This window comes from Pezoporus occidentalis, unplaced genomic scaffold (genome assembly GCF_034315485.1).
Source record: "Pezoporus occidentalis ecotype Australia unplaced genomic scaffold, CSIRO_AGI_Poc_V1 ctg156, whole genome shotgun sequence".
Lineage (NCBI taxonomy): Eukaryota > Metazoa > Chordata > Aves > Psittaciformes > Psittacidae > Pezoporus > Pezoporus occidentalis.
This window is the reverse complement of record NW_026913383.1, coordinates 1,418,459-1,437,201: the sequence shown is the minus strand read 5'-3', so window position 1 is coordinate 1,437,201 and position 18,743 is coordinate 1,418,459. Positions and strand designations below refer to the sequence as shown.

At 36.8% G+C, this 18,743-nt stretch overlaps 1 long non-coding RNA gene across 1 annotated transcript in view; it reads left to right on the top strand.

The window, feature by feature from the left end:
• The first annotated feature begins 9,422 nt into the window (after window positions 1-9,422).
• LOC134160075 (uncharacterized) overlaps window positions 9,423-18,743 on the top strand; it is a 121,750-nt gene continuing 112,429 nt past the window's right edge. Inside the window, exon 1 of the long non-coding RNA XR_009963425.1 lies at window positions 9,423-10,119. This is a non-coding gene — a long non-coding RNA (uncharacterized LOC134160075). The remainder of the gene's footprint in view (window positions 10,120-18,743) is intronic.

The following is an 18,743-nucleotide window of genomic DNA, read 5'->3' as shown; positions in this document are numbered from 1 at the left end:
AAGCTGAGCATTTTCCTAAAAATTGAATTACGCATGATTAGCAGATAGAACCTAGCAATAAAATCACAGATGTGAAAGAGGAAATGTTTTCCAAGTAAGCAATATATTTAAAAAAAAAAGGAAGGGATTTAGTAGACACAGTAAGGATTCTTTCCTGTAAAGCCCACTACATATTTGCACACTGTGGGTGATATTCACCTGGTTTATCTAATTTGTGATCTATGTTTCAGCTGCTGTATGGAAAAAGCTTTGGTGTCCTCAAGAAAAACAGCAGTAGTTCTGCTTTGCTGATTTCAGCTCTCTCTAGTCTTATCGCCTTGCAGACAGCAGGAATCCAAAGATCTCTCAGGTTTGCTATGCTGATAATTTTGCAGGGAAGTTGAGCAATAAAAAAAAAAAAACAACCAAAAAACACCAAACTAAAAACCCTCAAATTACTTTAAAATACACCAAAGCAGTCTCTGGGCAACTTTTATACCAAATCCTCATTTTAAAATTGCAATAGATATGCTTTATATACTAGAGATTGAAAAGAGATATCAGATGCAGTTTTAACTCTCCCTTGATGTGGGAATCTCGTTTTGATAACCAGATGTCTTAGCCCTCTAGCTTTCTGTGCCTCCCTCTTTCTCACTACTGTATTCTATTTATATTCTCATTTTCTAATCTACGTTTCCATTTTCTTCTGCTTTAATTCTCTTCAGTCACATGCAAATATTTGTGTTACCTCGAAGAAGGCAAGGCTTTGATAATTTTGATACAGATTTCCTCTTCTCATTATGCTTCTTCTAAAGTCTAACAAACAAGAAATACTGTCATTTAGATATCTACTAGGCCCAAGTAAGTGTCAATGCTATCAACAAACACAGCTGGTAGCATGGTAACTGTGACGGAGAATAAATGACTCTCTGATACAAATGAAGCTATGCTACTTGCATCCATTTTAAGTTACTACTTTAAGTTACTACAAGTTACTAAATCACACTTGTAGTCATGACAAGCTTTTATTAATTTTACTTTGGTTTAACAGTTTTCAGCTTAGACACCAAGAAAATGATCTAATAACTTAGAGGAGTTGCTTATGTAGACTTAATTCTAGACTATCAATTTATGCTGTCTAAACACCTGCAGCAAAATCTTGTTCTGCTAACTTCAAACAACTTAGTGCTGCAGAGTTTAGTGGAAATAGTGGATGTATTAAGAGTGTTTGAGAAAATGCATTATATGTTTTGTAATACTTCATACCATTGCTGAGAATTTTCTGACTTTTCAGCATTTCTTCACATATTCTGAAACAGGATCTTTTGATAGATCTACATTAAAAGCTCCCTCTGAACAGAAGAGTTGGAAAGTTACCTGAAACATGGGTTTTTCTGTAAATTAAGGCTAGTCTCTTTCTCATTCCAACAAGCTGTGTGAAAATCCTGTTTTCTTCTTTTCAAAATGAAGGAAATTAAATGACATAGGAACACTGTAGGAAGAAGGTCTATAGGACGCAAGTGAAAATAATGAAGATAATTGAATGTACCCCGGAAAAAAAAACAAACTATGTAAAAAGTTCTGAGTTGAAGATTTTGTATAAAGCAGCACACACAAAGGGGGTGTAAAGAGGCAGGTACCTAGAAAGCTGTGATATTTTAAATGATGGTGGAAAACCCCTTGTACACTTCATTTTTCTCTTCAGAGGTGCTCTTCTATTCTTTCTCTGGTTTGTATTTGCAGATCTCCAAAATGACAGTAATTTCTGAGGAGCCCAGGCATTTCCCAAACTAGAAATATATCTTGGAATAATTTGTATTCATAAACTTCAGTCTCTGCCTTACTTGAAGTCTGAGATAAGTACTTGAGCTCCTGGCACTGCACAGACACAAATGCTATTCCTGAGCATGAGCATCTGCAAGTCATGGGCCCTTCACATGAAAATCAGCCCTGGGCAATCAAGCAAACATTCCCTGCCAAGTTTGTTCAAACTTTTCGATGATCTTGATTCCCTGCTTCCTCTGTGGTTTCCAGAGAACGATTAATTTTTTATTTTGGGGGTGTCTGTTTCCTGCGTGCGGTGATGCCAGGTGGCGCAACACAACCCCAGTTTCAGCTGGGTAGGGAGACAGGAGTTCCCAAAGATAACATTTTTGTAGATGGATTTCTTACGTCTTTCGTTTATCCTTCAGGGTCCAAGACTTTGCTAAACATTTTTCTAAAAGTGGAAGAAACTTCCACTTTTAGAAAGTGAAGGTATGCTACGTATCTCAACAAAGTCCTTACGCACTCTGAATGCTTTACTTTTGTAACTCCTTAATCCTCTGTGACATGCAGCATGTTGATCACAGAGGCACTCCCTCCTCTGAAGACCAGTGTTCAGCTCCTCAAAAGTGTTTATATGTTCCCACTGAAACTATAGGAAGTTAATTGTCTTAATCCATCTGGACTCATATGTTGTGCTGTACTGGCCATGTTGAAAATAGTGGGACCACATTTTAACAGCATGGTTTTAGGCATGTGTGAAAACCATGGGCAGCTCTCCAGGTACTCGGATACTACAGTGACAGAGGATACATAAGCACTTGCTTAGACAAGCAATTGAACAGATTTCAAAAGAAAGGCCTCCAAAATGTATCTTTTATAATATATCGCTGCTTTTTAACAGCTTGTTGTTGATAGATTTTTAAACCTGCAGCATATGAATAATGCAAATAAAGAAATGCTGCACACTAATGTTGATTCAGTAACATTTTGTATGCTCATTAGCTAGTGTGCATTATAATTGAACTCTTACATGTGACAGCCACATGAATGCCAAATGAAACCGTTATGATTAATGCTGTTACAATGAATACCAAATGAATTTTTAATGACTGAACACTTACCATTTTCTCTTCCTGTTGATTCTGTGGCAGGCAAAGTTTTGATTATTTTTAAAAATTGGATTTGAAGCAGTGATATGAATGGCTTGTACTGTAACATAGAACATGCTTATCTGGTGTGAAGTCATTTTCAAGAAAATTTTTGTTGACTGTTTAGAAAAAAGCTACAGGTAAAAAACCCTGTTTTTCTAAAAACTGATAATGAATGAAGAATTATTCACTTGCTCCACTTATAAGATTCACTTAGCAGCAATCCATGGATACTAACCAGACATCACAAGGAAAAGGAAATGGGGATGACTGCTAAAGCAGTGAGTCATTTTTATTTCTTTCTGTTTTTGCAAACTGTGGCTCTGGAGTGATGGAAAAATAGATTATTTTTTTTTTTGTTATTGGATTGAATGCTACATGAATAAACAAATAAAATATTCATACTTTAAATACAAACTTTGTTCTTTATTCAAGTGAGCAATGCTTCCACAAAGTTTCTTAACCTTACAGCAAGCACTATTTATCTGCAGGGAGCAGTTGTCATTAATGCTACCGTATTATCTCATATGCATAGTAATTTGCTTTATAAATGGCCATGGACCTATTTAGGGAAGTGTTTACTGGTGACTGCAAGAGTTCTACAACAAGGTCCATGCTGAAACACCATCCCATCTGACATAGCAACTCTTGGTGCAAAGGGTAAAGCCTCCTCTCAGGCTTCAGACATTTTTATATTTCACAGAGAGGCAACTAAATCTGAAACTGCATCTACTGGGCTTCTGAAGGACACAGGGAAGGATTGCGTTCACAGTTGGAGATACTTATGTAAAGTTGTTTTCCTTGTGCTTTCATGAGCTATACTAAATGTCCTGTGAGCCACATGCCTGTGGATTAGTTGCTCTCTTCTGACCTAGGTTGTATGAACTTCAAGAAAAAGAACACAGGTTTGCTCCTGAGTTCAGTAACACCAAGCTGTCACTCTTTATCTTTTACTTTTCTTGGAATTCAATCTCTCAATTGGTATAAAAAGTTATAGTGTTTGTCTCTTTATATTTATTGCAAGAGACTATGAAAAATAAAATTATATCTGAGCAAGAATAAGCGGTTGCTGGCCAAGTATTCTGTGAGAAACTGCTGTAAATTAGGAAGAAAGTTGTGTTCCATAAATAACAGGCTAACTGCAGAGAGCAACAATGCCACTCTTCACAGCAGCAGCAGAAATGCATGGTGGTAACAAGAGAGGAAAGAACTACCAGGGTTCTCGGGCAAAAGGAATGAAAGGTCAGACCTGGCTGCTCGTGTGCATTCCCTTTCCATCCCTGCCTTCTTTCTTGTCTCCTGCAGGCTTGCTCAGGGATTGTTCTGGGGTACCAAAGGCTTCCATGGGTGGGGATTGAAGCAATTTTTGCCCGTGTTTGCTTTAGACACTGCATGAATTTTAAACCAAAATGGAAGAAAGCACTTTGTGTTTCAGCCATTGAGGCTTTCCAAGCATAATATTTCTAACATCTCCCATTTTGCCGTTACCTCCCTCAATATGCTAGCTGAGTTGCATCTCTATGATGTTATAACTTTGATATTTTTTTTGTTTTTCTTCTCATTCCCCTATTTTACTAAATTTTCCCTAAGAATTTTTCCATCACCCAAAATAATAGTTTCTTGATGTTTTCTTTCCATGGCCAATGTAAGCAATGTAAGACCTCAAACTAGGTTATTTTCTTGAAAAAGTAAAATAAAGATTTAGGCTCCTCCAAGTTGAAATTCATCCAAACAAGAACATTCATGACACAGGTGGGTCAAAATGCATCTGGTTCACAGGAATTAAATGAGTAGAATCAAATCAGGAGGTACTCTTGTGATCCTGCTTACACAGAAGAAAATTATAGTCTTGTTTTAATACTACAACAAGCATCTAGTTCCATCAGATAGTGCACATTAACTGCAGATTGAGTCTTTTTCCATGCAGCATGCAAGACATGGGTCTGAGGAAGATGCAATCTGAATAGCAAGACGGACAGACAGACAGACCTGACAGGACTGTTTTACAAAGGTGAGGACTTTGTACAAGGTCACAGAAAAGTCTGCTGCTGCGGACCTTGCCCTTCCCAGACCTTGTTCCATGTCTTATGCATGAAATAGCCTCTCCCTTCTTATGCCAACTCCAGGCATTTTTCTAACACAGCTTAAATTTAATCTCTGCTCTACACTGCAGTGTTTTGGAAAACTGCACTTATGGGTGGGCACAAGGATATGTACAAGGTGCATAACTTGGGTAAATTTGGAAAGAGCAACTTTTATTTATATGTACCAGAAAGTGCTTGTAAACTTCCCCTGCAGAGTTATTTTGGTCTGCTAGCACAAATTTGTCAGCTGCTGAGAGATATTTCTGTGAGCTGAGAGGAGGATGCTTTTCTGGGCTGGAGCGACACGGACGCAGACCAGTGGACTTCCCACTCTGGGGGCTCCTGAGGACAGGAAACCTCCCAGCATCAGCAGGCTTCTCTCTCAGGTCTGGGGTTTGGGCTGCTGATCAGCCAGCACTGGCAGCGCAGCTCTGAAAGAAGCACAGAAGGGCAAACATTGGCATTTATTTTCTCTTTTAGATTTGTTCTCATAGAGGGATGGAGCAATTAAAAGATCAGCGGAGCTACCCTGAATTTTTGAATATTTATATCATGCTCACTTCCCTTGACAGTGCGCCTATGCTTTTTCAGGGCCTTATAGACACTTAACAAATACTCTTAGTATTATCTTCTCCTTTTCTTTTATGCCATGTGCTTTATTGTGCTCTTTAACTTTCAAACAGTTTCTAAAATACTATTGGTTTGTTAGGTCTCCTCTAGTAATATCTGCTTCTTATTTTGAGTTTTCCTCTTAAAAATTGACAGTGCTTCATCCTGTGGTGAACTTGTGTGTCTCCTGTCAAACAGAAGAGATCTAAATAAACCAGCCAGACAAATCTTGGTTATTCTGTGTTACATCTAATGGTGCTATTTGTTTGCTGACTTTTTTTCCTTTTTTTTTTTTTTTTTTGAGAAATAACCTGGCTCTGCTATCATAATTTGCAGTATTGATTCAGAAACTAGCAAACCTGTTAATCTTTACGTTCCATACCATCACTTTTCCTGTTAGCTTACATAGAAGGAACTTAATTTTCCACAACTTTCACAATGTTGTATAGAAATTATGAGAATTATTTTAACTTACAGTATAAAATAGTATCTGCTTAAACTTAAACTACCTCTTGGAAATTGTGAAATCTTCTCTTTTGAGACTGGGTTGGGTTTTTTCAACATTTTCTCTTGCAGGACAATTATTTCTTGGTTAAGTACATGGAAAAACACATATACTGCTTTTGAGGAAGCATTAGGAGAGAAATGTGCATTGCTCTTCATTAAAAAATGGCTGAGCCTTGCCATGTGCAAAATAAAGTCCTTTGCTGCGTTCCAGGTTAAAGGTGTCAGGAGGTAGACGTCACTCCATTCTTTCAAGCTCTAGAATTACTATAGGTTTCTGTACCCAGGTTTCAGTGAGATCCAGGGAACAAATAAGAACCCATTTTATACAGACAAATTGTAAGAGATGGATGAAGATAAAGAATGAGCAGAAGCAAAATTCACCAGCATACCTGATGGCATAATTACATTGATTTTTTTGATTCATATATCACCCCAGGTACAGATATATGTCATTTCATTTCTGTACAGCATGATGGAAAGTCTGTGAGGGATATTATGACTTTTTAAGTCACTATCTCTCAGCCAGGTTGCTTTGGGGGCAATGCTCTTCAGCCCATGAGCTTGATAGCAAACTGACACTCCTGCCCTCAGCTAGATGAGCTGTCAGTTAAGGATGACAGTATTGCATAAACAGTTAAGTTAGTCCTGTATCTTGTCTGTACTGGGATGCAGTGTCAGCTTCACCTCTGCGGGAGAGAAGCCTGTGAGCCCCTGTAGCTAACACTACCTTTCTCAAACGGCTGTGGTGCAGACGTCAAATACCTAGTGTTTCCTACAAGGTGTAAATCTAGATTTTTCCCTCTGTATCACAAATACTCTGTTCTAGTCTGCTCTCTCTAAATCTTGTCTAGATACTGGTCATGAAACTATTGACAAGTAAGAAGAGTAGGCTGAATTTCAGATAGTCTTAGAAGATCTTAAATGTTCCCTAGGGATCTGACCCTGTGTCTCTTACCCTTGTAAACCTTTTCTTTTGCTTACCCTAGTAGACCCATGAGGAACTATGCCTAAAGACAATGCATATGATTAAGAATTGCAGGACTAAGGCTGTGTTTTTTGTGACACAATGTACTGTTGCCAGTAGGTCACATCAACGCATATAAAAAATGGAAAGTCCTGGTGTATATCAAGCATTGAATTTTTGCAGTAAATCAACAAATCAAAGTAAAGTCAGATCTCAATTACCTATACAAGATGTACTCTTGTTGATGTTATTCAGAACATGCATTTTATTGCCTTGCAAACATCTGAAAGGAATTCAGTTTTCAACAACTTCAGGCTTTGCTATGGCATAATGGCTTAGTTTTGTAGCAACAAGCTGAAATATTGACTGTCACAGAACTGACTGCCAAACTGAACTTTCTGAGGTTTGTTTTGTGTACAAATTAAAACTGTCTTTCCATTTTCAGCTCTGCAAACAATACCTGTGTTCTGAGAAATACATACTTTGAAAACTGCCTGTGTACTGCAACATGAAAAAGGCTGCTCCTATGTATATTGTTATTTAAATATAGGACTAAAAGGAACAAGTGCAAGCCATGGGATAGCTTATCTGCAAAATAAGGAATTTCTTCTACCTTTGATCTCTGGATGTGAAAAGAAATTGTCACTGAAGTATAATTTAAAAATAATCTAAATATGTTACAACGGATAACAACATTATTTAAATATGTAATTAATTTTGCTGCAAATCTCTAATATGAATAAATAGATGCCTTTAACTGTCACAAGAATGAAGTCATATGAGCAGCTCTTGCTAACAAGGTACAAGTGCTATTCTTCCATTGCAACACCTGGAATATCAGTTGTGATATAATACACAAGTATCAAAAAGTAAATATAAACTGATGTTGCATCATGGAGTTGAGCTTTTATTTATAGAAAGAATTAGAAAGCTAATTATAAAAATACTCCCTTGTGTGTGAAAGGCCACTGATACAAACGGAAGTTTCACTTGTTTTGAAGAACATTAACTGAGTAATATCTCACTCTTTCTCTTTCAAATGAGACTTAACTTGGTTGGCATTCCATATTGTTTATATGCAATTGTTTCATTCACCTATAGGTCCATCTTGATTGACAGCCCCTTATCAATAAGGGCTGTAAGAACACTTTTTTAAATTTCAACCTGTAGCAGTGTATCAAAATGTATGACTTTTCTGTCCAGTGCTTCAGGAGCATATTTAAAAAACAAGCGTCAGAAACAGATGTGATTTTTGACTGGTGTTTTAGTTGAATATTTTACGTCCTTGAACATCTCTTCGCTATAACATTAGATATAAATGCATCTAACTGCACTGGTGTATCAGACAGCAGCATCTAGATAGGAGCAGTGCCAGTGGAGGAGGGTGAATTCTATTGTTTACTTCAGGTTTAATCTGGGGCCAACATATTTTTTCTTCTACAACATTGTTTGTTTGATTTGTGTCATTGCTAGGGATTGCTAGGAAGAACATATATACTTGTGCTGCACCAAGCTGACAGGTCACCGTCTCATGCAGTTCTCAAGCACTGTACCATAATTTTCCAAAGCAGGTTTCTTGAGGAGATGTAATACACCCAAGAAAGATGCAGAAACGTATGGTAATCTTATCAAATGCCTACACTTACAACTACAGGAGGAAAGGCATTTTCAGTGGAGAGGATACTGAAAGGCAATGGTTTATTGCGCATCATCAGCTTAAGCCATCTAAATTTTTCCACACTAGGGAATCTGATCTAGAGCATATGGTGAGTTCACATGCAAAAACATGATAGACTTAAAATGGCAGTTTTTAATTAGCACCTTATTAGTGTTCAGGTGCTAGCCATGTTTAGTGACAGCATGAAGTATATGGGCTAGATTTTTGCATCCAGAATGGCATTACACCTGCTTAAACACATTTTGCTACCTGAATTTGTATTGACTTTACTAATGATGGTAGAGGATGCTTGGAGCTTTTACAATGCTAAAGTACACTATACTTTTGAAATCCTTGAACTATCTTTTGGGCGACTGGAAATGAAAGCAAAAAATCTATGCTAATGTACTACAAATGTTCTCAGGCTGCACTTATTTTTTTTCCACATGTAATTTTTAGATAAAGTATCTAAACTTGCCTGAAGTTTGACAAAGATAATTGCAGCACTGTTGCTAAGTGTTCTCTGTAAGCAATCTGTATTCTTTACACACACAGTTACAATTAGAGAATAAAAAAGAAAAATTACTTCTTTTACTTAGATGTTTGAAATAGTTTTTTTCTAACATTGATTTTATCAAAAAAGATTATGGTACTTATGATTTAGACCTGTCATACGCACATCACAGGTTAGGATTATAGGATGAATAGGGATGGAGGAAATGTCATTTCCTTACAAAGGAGGCCCTGAAACACCAGAAAGGTAGTATTAATGTAAAGAAGTCTTGATTTACCTGAACAGTTTACCTGCTAGTCATCTCTAGACTGCTCATTTAAACCATTTCTCAAGGTACACTCTAGCTTTCCATTTGACATAAAAAAGAAAAAGGAAAAAAAATCACTGTTAACAAAATTGTTGTAAACAAAAGCAGCACAAGAGCACTCCGTCCAGTGGCAGATAACAAGTATCTAAGATTTACTATGTAGTAACCACATTGGAAGACTAGTTCCACCAGCAAAATTATATTTTTGCTGAATGAAAGCATTACAGACGAACTTCTATGGCACTAACTGTTTTGGGGAGTTCATTGTTGTACTTGCCAGTCTATTTCAAAAAAAACACCTAAGGTATTTAGCAGTCTTTTGTTTAGCCAGAATATCTTCAGTTATTCGGGATGGGGAGTGATTTTTACCAAGCAATAACCAAAGAATAAGGACATTAGCTGTAAACCTTGTAGATGGCTCTTTAGGAAGCAAGATGATTTAAAATGCCAGGGCTGCCTGAAAGCCAAGCCCACCTAATTGCTATAGGCCCTTTCTGCTGAGTCCTGGTTGATCTGCATGAGAAACAGAAGCTGACAGAAAGAGACAGAAAAAAGGATGCACAGGTAAAGATCATCAGAAACTGTAAGTTTTTCTTTGACTGACTGAATTGTAGACGGTTTCCACTGATTTGCATGTGGCAAAATGCACTAGCAAAGGGAACAAAAAGCAGATCAAAAAAGACACTTTTTTGTTAATAGCAGTGTGAGGTCCGATGTTTTCAGTTTGCTCAGACCTAGTCCCTGGCTGAAATGTCAGGAACATATAACAAGAGGTAAGGTCCATGTTCAAATCAATGCTAATCAATTTTCTAACTTGTTTAATGCCTGGAACAGAAAGAAAACGAAACTGAAAAAAAAAAACAAGCAGCAACTCAGTGATAAATGATGTACCTGGGTATTGTTTTTTCTTTCATGTGATCAAATTCATGTGAACAAATGCTACATGTTTTTTCAGGGTGGGGTGTGGTGGTAATATTCACTGATATTGGCAATTTTTTTTTTAATTCTGTGGTGAATGGCTATAAGTAGTTACGCTCAGATTTGAAGCTTCTATGGTGTTTTTTCTTTGGTTGCTGTTTGATTGGTTTTTTGAGGTGTTTTTGTTGTTATGTTTGGTGCTGTGTTTTTTTTTTTTTTGTTTGGTTGGTTTTTGGTGTTGTTTTCTCTTTTTTATAATACCAGTTCATAATATCACTTAAATAAATAAATTCAGGAAATTACAAGCACTTCTAGCACAAGCTGTTGCCCAAAATGGCAGCTTGAACAAGCAAAGAAAGTGTTATAGAGATGAATTTATTAAAAAAAAAAAGTTTAAAAATATGAAGGTGTTATTACATGTAGAGGTTTGAATTTTTGCCAAAAATGAACATAGAGGTTGCACGTTTTTTCATTAGTTTCACTAGAAAGTAGTGTGCCTAAGCAAATTAGTTAAAGCTGTTTAGAGAACTAAATATGACTGCGGGAGGATAATTTTAGTGTCTAATCTCACACAGTCATGCCAAGCTAATTTTATGCTCCCTTTTCCCCTTTTAACTCAATGCATTTATATAAAATCAAGATAATTTACTTTCCCCCTTTACAAATGTATATATAGAGAGAGTGGTATATATACTGTATATTAATATAAATATATTTATAAAGATAGAAACCTGTAACACTAAAATACAGTAACATATTTAATACAGTAAAGTACCTAAAATATATATTGACTGGGAGGAGGGAACAAAAATAAATGTCAGTTTGAACTGTTGATTCCTTTTTTTTTTGGACGTTGTGCGTCTGGTAACACCGCTAACTTTCTACCAGCCTGTTTTAATATATTTAAGGTGTAAACTAAAAGAAATCAGTTATGTATTCTGACATGGATAGTCATATAATTTTCATTGATACATTCTCTGTTTAAGTAACTTACATGTTATTAGTTGTGCTATGACAGAAACTAAATCGTGGTTTGTTTTGTTTTAAATTTAAAGGCTCTGTTATGGTAAATATTGCCTGTATATATTGATATGGGAGAAGCAGAGATAATTTATTCCCTGTGAGTATTAAAAAAGGGATTGTAATGTTTTTTCATGGACATTCTCAATTTTTAGAGCCTGGCTATTATCAGAGGTATGATCTGAATAGGAGAATAAGACATAAAGGGTAGGATTTCCTAAAAATTATTTTGCGTGACTTTTTTCAGCTAAAAATAGCCAACTTTTAATTTCCCTTTTTCTCTGGAAGACTCATCTGATGTTTTGTCATTTTTACTGTTCTCTTATCCCTCAAAATAAGAATCATTACTTCTAGTATCATCAATAGAACATTATAGTACAGGAAGCATAAAGACTGTCCAAAATAGTCATTAAATGATCATTACTTTCTTGCTAAGTAGGGTTATAGTGACTTTGAATATAAGCTGCAGGATATGAGTATGCCACACCAAAGCAGGCTATATCACGGAAGAAATTACCAACAGAATATTTCATTGTACAGCATAGACTGGGGTTTTTGTTTGGTTTTGGTTTGTTTTTTTTTTCTTTTTCTTTTTGTTGTTGTTTGTTTGGTTTGGTTTTTATTTTTTTTTCCCCAATGAACTTGGAAAAGTTTTTATTATTTAGCCATCTCTGTCAGAAATTGTTGCTACTGTAAGAAGGCAAACATTTCACTAGACTGACGGGTGTGCTTGTAAGAAAAAGATGGTATTGCAGCTTTGCTTTTAGTAATGATATCCTATTTTTTACTTAACACTGTTTTATATAGAAAAAAAACACTTTTTCTTTCTCTGTGTTTTATCAAGAGCTGTGATTCTCAGAAAGTGAATGTAGAGCCTAATGAACATTTAGCCACAAAGACTGGTTGCTATATAGCATTTAATCAGAGCAGCAGCAAAACTGTATGTGAGGCTGTAAGGGAAGTTGTAATATCTACACACACAGCAAAACAAGCTAGGGACAAAACAAGGTCTGATCAAGTACAGCTTCACCCTCTGCTTCCGACTTCTCTTTCTACTGTTGAATGAAGTCAAATGTAAAGGTTTTTGTGAATGTTTAGCTTACATTGTGTACATTTCAGTTGTAACCGTTAAAGTAAATTGCTGGATTCTCCAAAGAGATGATTATTGCTTATATATACTTGCAGTAGGTGCATGTGCATATAAACTGGTGAGTGTGGGCTCACAAGCCTGTATGACTGCATAAACCAAGGACCCAGACCACAGCCATCACCTCCCTGCAATACAGGCCACAAACAGGGTACGGTCTGCAAGCACCTCCCTGCAGCTTTTGATCACCTTTCCTGACTTCCACATGCTGTATTTCACAGTCTGGCTCCCTGTGGGACTGCATCAGGGCAAGGAGTTGGCTGTGGTGATAGGAGGGATAAGGCTTGCTCTCACTTTTGTTTAAAATCACATCGGGACTGAAGTTGTGAAACCACAGGAGAGGCCTTTCATTCTTTCTTTTGTAACAGGTGTGGATCACATAAACCCAACCATAATGGCTTTTTATAATATTGAGTGACACTAATAAGAATTTGATTTCTAAAGTTTGAGTAGATGTTGTTTGTGGTGGAGAAAATTCAGTAAGAGTGTGCAGATGCTGTCTTTAAACTGTCCTGGTTTATGTCCTTGAAGAGTTTATGTGGAGAAGGTTAAACTTAATTAAATGTAAAGAGTCAGGTGAGAAATATGTGAGGAATCTGCTGAATTACTCTTTTACCTGCAATGCTATATTTTAATCTAAAGCAACTCTTTGTGTTAGGCATTCATACATCCTAGCAGGTAAGGTAGAAGGACATTTGTTGATCCTGGAACAAGCAGGCAGTACAGGGAAGAGAGTAACAGCCCTCAGCACAGCATGAGGAAAATAGCAAAACAATCAAGCTGTAGTGATGGGTGATTTCAGTTTCCCAATATGAACTGGAAAAACTGAAAACCATGGCACAATGAAAAATAAAATTGTAGAAGAAATAAGAAGTTATTGACCTGTGGTGTCAGGATCCTAATAGGACTTGTCCTCTCGAATCTCAGCAAAAATGTAGTTAGTAGATTAGAAACAGCAGAGCTACCTGGTTCAAGTGACCCCATGATTAAACTCAATATACTTAGAACACTAAGCAAAATATATCAAAAGCACAATATGAATTCTCAAAGGTCTTCATTAAAGGTATATGGAAAAAAAAAACCAAACCTGTGAGAAATGGGTAAAGAAACAATAACGGGAGACACTTTTTGTGAAAATAAAGGGCTTTCTGACATTTCCAAGGTGAAGTATTTGGGGGAAAGAAAGATAATGATGTGATTATGGGATATTCATTCCTACAGTCTGACTATTGTACTTTCTTTAAACTCTTAATTTAATAAATGTGTTCCATTACTGAATTCCTGCTGAAATTATTGTGTAAGAGCTATAGCTGCAGCCATACCTGGGAGATTGGGGGCAGCAATAATTTTCTAGTCATATTCATTTGATAACCATAGAAGGGTTGCTTAGGAGATGGGTATTCCTCCATTAAGTGATTTAACCTCAGTCATTGACTGCAGCGAGGAGCAGCCTTTATAAAGTTTTCTGTTTTATTGTTCTGATATCACAGAAAAAAAAGATGAGCATCTAGGGTTTAAGGTGGAGAGAAACTGATGCTTCTAGAGATGCACTGGGCATGGTTATGCAGCTATGGTATTTATACATTTGTATGATGTCTCTGCTAAAATGAAATCATTATCAGTACAGACGAAACATCTCTGGTTAGGTTTTCAACTTAGTACACTGTATGTTGTGTGAATTTGCTTTAAAACCAGCCATGTGGTCATACTTCTTCAAATAATTTGAATTTTTGTGTTTTTCTTTGCCCCTGTAATTCAAGCATGTAATTGGACCAAATATTCCAACAAGGATTTAAAATAGAGAGACTAATGTGAATTTTGTGACAAGAATAGATGAAGTGGCAAACTGTGTCGTTGTAGAAGATACTGTAGGGTACTGTATTTTTCCCTTGTCCCACTTTACCCACCTGATTCAATGAGGAAAATCTTAGCCCTTGTGGAAAACTAGTTGGAGGAAAAAAAAGTAATTCTTAGAATGCTTAAAATTCAGATAAAGCCACAACTACTTTCCATTTCTATATACTGTTATGTCATGTAGAAAAGACAAAACCAGACATAACTTAATGTAAGTGGGAAGAACTCTAGAATGACTGTGCAGAAAAATGTTACTGATGCTAATCTTTGCAAAGCCAATATTTTTGTAATTGGCATCTAATAACGTCTGTAATTTAAACAAAATCAGCGGTTTCCCATCAGCATTTTTAACTTTTTAACTGTAAAATAGCACACCACTTATAGCAAGGTTGGGAAATGCTTTGAAGCATTCGGATTCTGCTGTGAGACTCCTATTTATGACCAAGATGAAACAAGTTTCACAGATTATAAAACTCCCTGTTGCTGAGATACCTCGTTATAGCTTGTCCTACATTTAAGTGAGTGTGGGCTGAGGGTTTATTTGTGGTTTGTTTGTTGGCTGTTTTTTGTTGTTGTTTTTGTTGTTGTTGTTTTGGGTGTTTGTTTTGTTTTGGTTTAGTTTGTTTTCCCCAGATGACAACCTCTCACCTTATTTTGTATTTCTGGGGTGTTTTTTTTCCTTTAATCCAAGTTATGTAGTACCTAACAGCTTAATGTGCCCAGGACTGTATTAAAGTGAAAGCCAGTAAAAAGGAAAGGAAAAGAAGTTAAACAGCTGTTTAGGAATTAAGTGGGAGGAGGATGTGTCTTTGTACACTATAACATCACAAAAATGCTGACAATGTACAGTATTATGACATGATATCAAAATAAAGAGTTAATCTCATTCCTAAACTAGTTGTAATGTTCTCCATAGTAGTAAGGAGCCTATTCTTGCACATCAATGTGCTTGAACATCTGAACTATCAATCAGTAGCCAGGGATCTAAGTCATGCTTCTTCTTTTCCCCTCTCTTTTTCTATAACTAACAAAAAGATTGCCTTGTGGCCAGTGGTACCATGTGGGGAGTGAAACTGAAGCACTTTCATAATTTACTGTGTGTTGATCTGCTTGTGGCCTTCACATAATTTTAGACTCCTCTGTTTTGCACCTTGCTGAGTTATTGCCTTTACCGTATTACCTAAAACCCCATTCCTAATTTTCAGACTTCCAGAGGAAACCCTGACAATGGCAAAGGAAAAAGACAAATATATGCCTAGTGTAAAACTTCATAACTTTCATGGCCTCCTTTCAGCTGTATTTGTTTGAATCATCAAGTCTTTTTCCTTGATTGTCAGTAAGCCTTCCAGAGACAGAAAAGTTGTCTTCTAGGGGCTCCATTCAGACCAGACCTCTCCATTCATTTCAATGTTTGTGTTTCTCATCAAATGTTTCAAAATAATTTTAAAAAATGTTAAAAGGATTAGAAACAGCACTTTGCTAGGAAACCTTAAAGAGTATAAGTGTATGAACTGGTATCTTCTGATTCTTGATTAAATACCTTGCTGTGAAGGCTATTGCTCAGGCTAGTTTGGTTTTCACTGTCACTGACCAGAAATGCAATCTTACCCCCAAGAGAAATGATGGAGCAGAAGTGTTGGAGAACTGCTTTGTGTTAAGATTATTTTTCATACCATGGTTTTAAAAGCAGTCTTTGAGAGCTAGTTCTGCTCATTTCATAGAAATTATAAGTTATGACAGAATAATTCCAGTGCATGCCTGAAACTTACAGCTTTTTTTAATGTCAAAATAAATATCTGGATTTAAAAAGAAGAATCTGCCTCAGATACCATTTCTGGGATCCTGGCAGGCATTCATATGGATGTACATGACAGAGCATTTGTTCTGTAGCTCACAGACATAACAGGTTGAGAGGTTCTCCACTTGTTCAATTTATGAATTAATATCTAGATCAGCTAAAGGACAACATTTTCTGAATGTTACATCTGCAGTTCACACTAAACATATGCAATGCCATATGGTCACTGAAGGGTTATGGACTTTTTTTATGAGGAAAACTACCAGAGCTAATATTAGGTATGAGGCAGTATATACTGTGCACACTTATGGCACCAAACCAGAAAAGAAACAAATAAAAAATTTAAAAATAAGTTGAAAAAAAAACAACAAATCCCCCCACATGCCCATTACTATTTGTGTAGAGAGGTGTGCAATTCCTGTGAGTCCTGTGGAGGCAGTCAGGTTAGACTTGCAAAACATATAGCTGTATTCTCTACTAATGTGGTTCAAGCCCAGCTGGTAACTCGGCTCTATGCAGCCACTTGCTCACTCCTCTCCTTTCCCTCCCACTCCAGAGGGGATGGGGAGGAGAAACAAAGGAATGTAAACCCCACATGTTGAGATAAGAACAGTCCAGTAACTAAAGTATAATATGAAACTACTGCTACTACTACTACTAATGATAAGGGAAATAACAAAAGCAGAGAATATAAAATTAAAGGGGAAAAGAAAAAAACGATAAACACAAGTGATGCACAATACAGCTGCTTACCACCCGCTGACCCATAACCAAGCACTGTATCAGCTGCTAGGAAAGAGAGAAAAATAACTGTTACAGCTGAAACCACGACTAGCAACTACAAACCAGAATACTCATGGTCTTACCCTGCATAACAAATTAAAGTGTTCATTTCCAGGTATTTGCTCTTTACAGCTCTTTGGGCAGAGTGAGGAAGAAGATGGGCAGTAATGCACTGTCAGAGAACAAGCAGGCTCTCTGCAAAGAGTAATTTTAACAAGTTTTGTCTGGGTTTCTCTTATTACATATCTCACATTGTTACTATTTTTGTGCTGCAGATATTTAGTCTCTGTTCATTTGAATATAACTCAGTATAAATAAGCTTTTAAGTATACAATGATAAAATACCAGAGAATACTAATTTTCATAACAAATTCTATCTTAGAAGAAATGGTCTCAGAATTATGCATTATACAGTATAGGCTTTATACTGCTGCTCCATGTCAGCCTGACAAGATTATATCATTACGTGTTTTAAGAACAGGATGGAACAGAGTCACAAAATGCAGTCCTCAGGTACACCTGTATAATGAATATTTAAGGCAGAAATTCATCCCAAAACAATTAAGCACCCAAGTATGTTTGGGTAGCCTGCAAATTTGCACGTGTGCCTTTCGTGAGCAATTTGGCATGCCCAGGCAATATACCAATATTTTCTGCTTGAAAATTGGTAAAACTGGCAGCAGTTGTCCCACCTTTAACAGCCATCTTGGTTTACATCTGTTGCATCTAGCTGCAGTCCTGTTTTTCAAGAAATTGATTTCTCCGCTTCCTCCTCCCTCCTGCCCCCCTCCTCTTTATATTAGTCTTTCTCAAGCTCACAGGTATAACTATAGACATCCTAGATATCTCTCAAGTCAGCGAAAGGGCTTAGTGATGCTCTTGTATCACCAGTCCCATCATCCTCAGCCAGAACAGTCCAAAACACATAAATAACTTTTTCTGCCACCATATTAGAAAGCACCACAAGGCAGCATCAGTAACTGCGTATTCTATGAACAATGTATAGAAACAATGAGCTTATATTTTAGTACATTTTAAAGGCCAACATCTGTTCCAGCATCGCTGGGCACCCTTTTTTGGTAGATATTGGCCACAGTAACTCCCCAGCTGATACGCTATGGGATGGGATCCTGGCAAGTGCTGCGGTCTCAGGAACCACTGCAAGGCTTGATCCAATAGAGGTGTCTGCCCTGACCTTGAAATTGGTTCCACACCAAAACAGCGTGAGTTGTCACTTAATAACAAACTTGGCTACTTATAGGGTGGGTAGGAGGACACAGGTTGACTAACTATAGGTTCCTACAGGTAAAAAAAAATGGGTGAAGATAGGGTGCATATCTCTTCCATGAACAGCTGAAGTAAGCTCTCTGCCAATGTTAGAATGCTAAATCTGAATCAATGTAATTCACTGTGCACATATACTTGAAAACACTGACTAGGATACTATAACAAGCTTGAGACTTTTAATTTGGAAGAAAAAAGCCATGAACTATGTGGCAAGAAACCAAAATAATTTTCAGATTCTTAGACTCTTGAAAATATTTTCTGAGATGGGACAGAAAACTGCTGGTTTGTTGAGTTTTTTTGAATGTATTTAGCAAAGGTTTTAGCACGTCCATAAAACTCTAGGGGGATTAACAGCATTCAAAGTTCTTTACATCTACAATGTTAGACACAGGTAGTAATT